Source organism: Pholcus phalangioides, unplaced genomic scaffold (assembly GCF_987345545.1).
Source record: "Pholcus phalangioides strain wild (caught in Gottingen) unplaced genomic scaffold, Ppha-v1.0 ptg000008l_1, whole genome shotgun sequence".
Classification (NCBI taxonomy): Eukaryota; Metazoa; Arthropoda; class Arachnida; order Araneae; family Pholcidae; genus Pholcus; species Pholcus phalangioides.
The window spans coordinates 17,961,825-17,968,712 of record NW_028301601.1 but is presented as its reverse complement, the minus strand read 5'-3'; positions in this window follow the sequence as shown (position 1 = coordinate 17,968,712).

Sequence of the window (6,888 nt, the reverse complement as noted above, 5' to 3'; positions counted from 1 at the left end):
AGGCTAATCGCTGCCGACAGTGAGTTGCCGTGAGCGGAACACATCTGACAGGCCTGCGAGCATATAGACCAATATCTCCCAAACGCCTGTACACGGTTTGCCTTGAAACTGTGGTACCCGTGGCTGCAGATCGCTGACGAGACAGGTCGGATGCTGTGCTCCGTCTGCTTCTTATTGCAGTTACTGCCAAATACCGGTCTTCATTCGGCATTGTAACTCGGGGGCGACCTGTACTGTAACGTCTACTGACATTTCCGTTATCTTGGAATCGTTGCCAAAGCCTAGAGATGACACTTTGGACAATTCCAAGTTCCTCGGATACTTCCATCTGAGTACGCCTACATTCCAGGAGGCCGATAATTCTACCACGTAAAAAATCATCCACATGCGTCCTCTGTGTCATAACTATTCGCTTATGGCACTGAGCGCCTTACAGAACTCTTGCGAACAATTTTACTTCTTTGCCACCATTCCTTATATACCCCCCCCCCTCTTACACTCTCGTCATTGTGACGTACTATCGGCATCATCTCGTGGCTTCATGAAATTTGCATATCATTCTTGCAGATGTGTGTGATAATTCTACAGGTGAAATTTTTACTTTAGATTTCGATTTCCGTGTGTGATTCTGAATTATCCTTAATTTATGGACATGAGTGTATAATGTTCCATATAATATATTTTTATAATGATCTATGCTCCATGGTAACGAATTCTTAAATAATGATCCACCTAATAGATTTTTAATTATTGTTGAGTGCAACACATAGTGAAGTAGTAATCAGGTAATGCACTTCTCTCTCTCTCTCACCATTCAACCTCCTCCAGACTATATACTATTAAAAATTCAGCAAAAATAATACTTCGCATCATTTCTCCGAATTGTAATAGATAAATAGTTTTCGTGAATTTTTCCTTTCTTATTTCAACACATTTATGGCTCATCTCGGGTTGTCTCATTACATTAAAATCTCGGTTTCGTGTCCATACATACATAGGTGACATTATTTTCTCCCCGCGTAACCACGGGAAACTATTCACACACAAAAAAAAACCACATTATACAATACGCTTGGGAAAGAAACATTTCGATGGAACCACTAACTAAAAATCTCAATATAGGGGGGGGAAAAAGAGAACTATTTGACGCGAATAATATCATTGAGTGACAGCGTAAATGCCTTTTGTGGTAATAGTCCCACAGATTTCCAGTTGATAAAAAGGCGTTTCTGACTCGTGTGTTGTGTGCGGTCAGTTTTGTCCACACGGCACGAGCCGCCATATCATTTCAACAGTGATTACTTTGACGAGGTCTTTTATTAAATACGCGATTTTTTATTTTCGTGTCGATGGTGTGAAAAGAGTGATACTCGGGTTACGTACAGCGTAAAATACACACGGAAAAAGGCAATTCGGGAAATATATCTGTAGTGTATTTCTCGAATGTAATCAAGCTTATTTGATGGGGGGGAGTAAGTTTTACTTGGAAAAGACTTTCGCGGAGGGAAAACTGTGAAGAAAGGAGGATTTTTTGGGGGAAAAAAAAATCTAATCCGTGAAATGGCTTTTAGTAAAAGTTACTTTTCCCTTCTATAGGGGGCATGTGTGTGTGTATTGTCACGAAGCGATGTTTTTCGATCATTATTGGTGATTTCCATTTGTAAATTGAAATTATTTATGGACGTGTTGAGGTACATAATTATTATTATGCTCGTGTGTGATTATTACTGTTTTTTTGTGAGTTTTTTGGGAATGTTCCTTGGACGGGAAAAGTTTCTCAGAGAAAGGGTGTTCTTAACTACTACTCTCTACACTGTACGTGTAGACCAAGGTTATTCCACCTTTAGGGAAGTGCGGGTGACTTCATTGGTTTGAAAACGTGTCGCGGGCCACTTAAGTGATCTGGATGAGCACCGGGGGGGGGGAGGTGGCGTTTAGTGATCTGTAAATGGGCCGCTGGCCGATTTAGTGATCTGGAATGGTGTCACGGGTTATTCAAGCGATCTGTAAATATGCCGCATGCCACTTGAGTGATCTGCAAATGTAAAGCAGGTCGATTGAGGGATCTGTACATATGCTGCGGATCGCTCGAGGATCTGTAAATGCATGTTACTTAGGTGATCTGTGACGCGGGTAATTTAGTGATTTAGAACTGCACCGTGGGTCGCTTAAGTAAAATAGTTATATGTAAATGTGCCGCATGCCACGTCAATCGAGTGATGTGTGAATGTGCCGTGGTTCGTTTAAGTGATGTGGAAATGTGCCGCGGGCCACTCAAGTCATCTGTAAATATGTGTCGCGCGTCAGTTAAAGGGTCTATAAATATGTACGCTTAATTCACTTTTAAAAAATTGTGTTTGAGATCGCGGGCCGCATTCGATGTAATTGAAGTAAGTGAAATAATCATGGAAGATTCAAACAGTTATTAGTAGAGCCCGGATTATATGCACTAAAAAAGACGCAAAATATGCTCTAAAAATATGCAAATATGCACTTAAAAATGCCGAAATATGCACTTAAAAATGCAAAAATATGCACTTAAAAATGCAAAAATATGCACTTAAAAATGAATAAATATGCACTTATAAATGCAAAAATAAGCACTTAAAATACAAAATGTGCACTGAAAATTCCAAAATATGCATTAAACACCCCAGAATATGTATTAGAAATCTTGAAAAGGTAAAAAATTCCGAAACATGTATAAAAAGAAGAGAGAAAAAATATGCATTAAAAAAATCCACCAAGCAAAAAAAAGCGAATGTGTTTTTAAAATACAAGTTTTCAATTTATTAGTGCATATACATTTCATTTTTACAAAAAAAATATCCCCTCATATATAATTATATACCGCATATGCAAATAACTTCTACATATTTTTTATTCAGGCATCTTTTAGTTTCCAGTTTGTAGTAGCTGCTCAATAACGAAAATAGCAGTAACAAAAGAATTTCGACACTATTTCTAAAAAAAAAATTAACATTTTGACGCATCTCTAGGAATAGCCTTACAATAAAACGGTTAATATTCGTAAAATATTTTATAAATATGTATTAATTCGCTAAATTGCACCTGCGGGGAAAAAAATCGATGTTATGAAAATATTTATTTGGAAAATTATAAAAAAAATTCAGCTTAAAATAAACCTTCAAAAATATGCACTTATACTGAAAATTCTTTGATTTTATGCATTTATATGTATTAATGCTAAAAAAGGCCAAAATATGCAAATGAATATGCACATATGCATATAATCCGGGCTCTAGTTATTAAATTTATTCTAGTTGAATTAAAAACGATCAACAATTGATATATTGATTAATAATGATAAAAATAATGAATTCAAGATTGAGGTAATGAATAATAATTAAAATAATGAAAAACTGAGATTCTATAAACCCTATTGCACAAGGACGACAGGCTGAACATTACACGATCCGGCCTTCCTTATTTCCTGGACCTGGGTCTCAGCGGAGACTCCTTTTTTTCCCGAAATCACCCTTAGCATAATATCCAAACAAATATCTGTTTCCATGATATCTTGGGCCGAGAAAAAATTTGAAATATCTTGGGCTAAAGAAGAAGATTTAAGTACAGCCCCCGTTACTTCAACGCCTGCCTGGTCCCAACGTCCGAAAGTAACACTTCTAAATGGAACTCTTCTACCCTTGAATAGCAGAAATAAATCCGTATGGAATGAAATCCCGGATACACACACACACGTGTCAGTTGTCCGAAAGCGTACGCCCTGGACGTCCGCTTCAGCAGCGAAACGTGTAATCTTCTAACTTGTATTGGACCTGTCTCAATCATTGAAAAAAAAAACAAAAAAAAACCCGGCTTTATGCCTGTCTATTTTCGCTCAATTTAGAGAGTTTTTAGGAAATCTGGGCGTAGTAGTGCCTTTTAAGAGAGATTTTAGTAGTGGATAAAAGGTGCATTAGGACCGGTTCCGTCGGATTAAACCCATTTAATCCAAGGGATTGTCCACAAAGGAATACGTTCGGAATACGTTCGGAATATCGCCTACTGTGTTATTGTCGATATTTATTGAAAAAAAAAATAGCAATAATTCATCTAGCGATGACCGAAATAGTGATTCCTAATTGGCGCTTGATGCGGTAATCAGTTGAATTATCTTGCCGTGAGATCAGGAACTAGGAAAAAGGGTCCCTTGAAATATTCCGAGGATGGAAATCATTATTTACACCAGCGTTTCTCAACCTTCCTGAACCCTAATTCGCAGGGCAGCCCTTATCAGACGCGGGGCCCGGCGTGAAAATAATTTCACGGCTCGGAATTAATGAAATAAAAAAAAATCCCAGAACTGCGTCGAAAATTCAGAAATAATTCCGGAATTGATAGAAATTCAGCATTTAATGAACGAAAAAGTCCCAGAATTGATGGAAATTCAGAATTAATGCAAGGAATAATCCCAGAATTAATAATAGAAATAATCCAGAATCAATGAAAGAAATAATTCAGAATCAATGAAAGAAATAATCCCAAAAACAATGAAAGAAATAATCCCAAAAACAATGAAAGAAATAATCCCAAAAACAATGAAAGAAATAATCCCAAAAACAATGAAAGAAATAATCCCAAAAACAATGAAGAAATACTGTAGTACCAGAATTAATGAAAGAATAATCCCAGAATCGATGGAAATTCAGATTTGAGGAAATAAATAATTCGAGAATTGATGAAATGAATAATTTTCCAGAATTGATGAAATGAATAATTTTCCAGAATTGATGAAATAAATAATTTTCCAGAATTGATGAAATAAATAATTTTCCAATTGATGAAATGAATAATTTTCCAGAATTGATGAAATGAATAATTTTCCAGAATTGATGAAATAAATAATTTTCCAGAATTGATGAAATGAATAATTTTCCAGAATTGATGAAATAAATAATTTTCCAGAATTGATGAAATAAATAATTTTCCAATTGATGAAATGAATAATTTTCCAGAATTGATGAAATGAATAATTTTCCAGAATTGATGAAATAAATAATTTTCTAGAATTGATGGAATGAATAATTTTCCAGAATTGATGAAATAAATAATTTTCCAGAATTGATGAAATAAATAATTTTCCAGAATTGATGAAATGAATAATTTTCCAGAATTGATGAAATAAATAATTTTCTAGAATTGATGGAATGAATAATTTTCCAGAATTGATGAAATAAATAATTTTCCAGAATTGATGAAATGAATAATTTTCCTGAATTGATGGAATGAATAATTTTCCAGAATTGATGAAATAAATAATTTTCCAGAATTGATGGAATGAATAATTTTCCAGAATTGATGGAATGAATAATTTTCCAGAATTGATGAAATAAATAATTTTCCAGAATTGATGAAATGAATAATTTTCCAGAATTGATGAAATGAATAATTTTCCAGAATTAATGAAATGAATAATTTTCCAGAATTGATGAAATGAATAATTTTCCAATTGTTGAAATGAATAATTTTCCAGAATTGATGAAATGAATAACTTTCCAGAATTGATGAAATGAATAACTTTCCAGAATTGATGAAATGAATAATTTTCCAGAATTGATGAAATGAATAATTTTCCAGAATTGATGAAATGAATAATTTTCCAGAATTGATGAAATGAATAATTTTCCAGAATTGATGAAATGAATAATTTTCCAATTGTTGAAATGAATAATTTTCCAGAATTGATGAAATGAATAACTTTCCAGAATTGATGAAATGAATAATTTTCCAGAATTGATGAAATAAATAATTTTCCAGAATTGATGAAATGAATAATTTTCCTGAATTGATGAAATAAATAATTTTCCAGAATTGATGAAATGAATAATTTTCCAGAATTGATGAAATGAATAATTTTCCAGAATTGATGAAATGAATAATTTTCCAGAATTGATGAAGTAAATAATTTTCCAATTGATGAAATGAATAATTTTCCAGAATTGATGGAATGAATAATTTTCCAGAATTGATGGAATGAATAATTTTCCAGAATTGATGAAATAAATAATTTTCCAGAATTGATGAAATGAATAATTTTCCAGAATTGATGAAATGAATAATTTTCCAGAATTGATGAAATGAATAATTTTCCAGAATTGATGAAATGAATAATTTTCCAATTGATGAAATGAATAATTTTCCAGAATTGATGAAATGAATAATTTTCCAGAATTGATGAAATAAATAATTTTCCAGAATTGATGAAATAAATAATTTTCCAGAATTGATGAAATGAATAATTTTCCAGAATTGATGAAATGAATAATTTTCCAGAATTGATGAAATAAATAATTTTCCAATTGATGAAATGAATAATTTTCCAGAATTGATGAAATCAATAACTTTCCAGAATTGATGAAATGAATAACTTTCCAGAATTGATGAAATGAATAATTTTCAAGAATTGATGAAATGAATAATTTTCCAGAATTGATGAAATGAATAATGTTCCAGAATTGATGAAATAAATAATTTTCCAATTGATGAAATGAATAATTTTCCAGAATTGATGAAATAAATAACTTTCCAGAATTGATGAAATGAATAACTTTCCAGAATTGATGAAATGAATAATTTTCAAGAATTGATGAAATGAATAATTTTCCAGAATTGATGAAATGAATAACTTTCCAGAATTGATGAAATGAATAATTTTCCAGAATTGATGAAATGAATAATTTTCCAGAATTGATGAAATGAATAATTTTCCAGAATTGATGAAATAAATAACTTTCCAGAATTGATGAAATGAATAACTTTCCAGAATTGATGAAATGAATAATTTTCCAGAATTGATGAAATAAATAATTTTCCAGAATTGATGAAATGAATAATTTTCCAGAATTGATGAAATAAATAATTTTC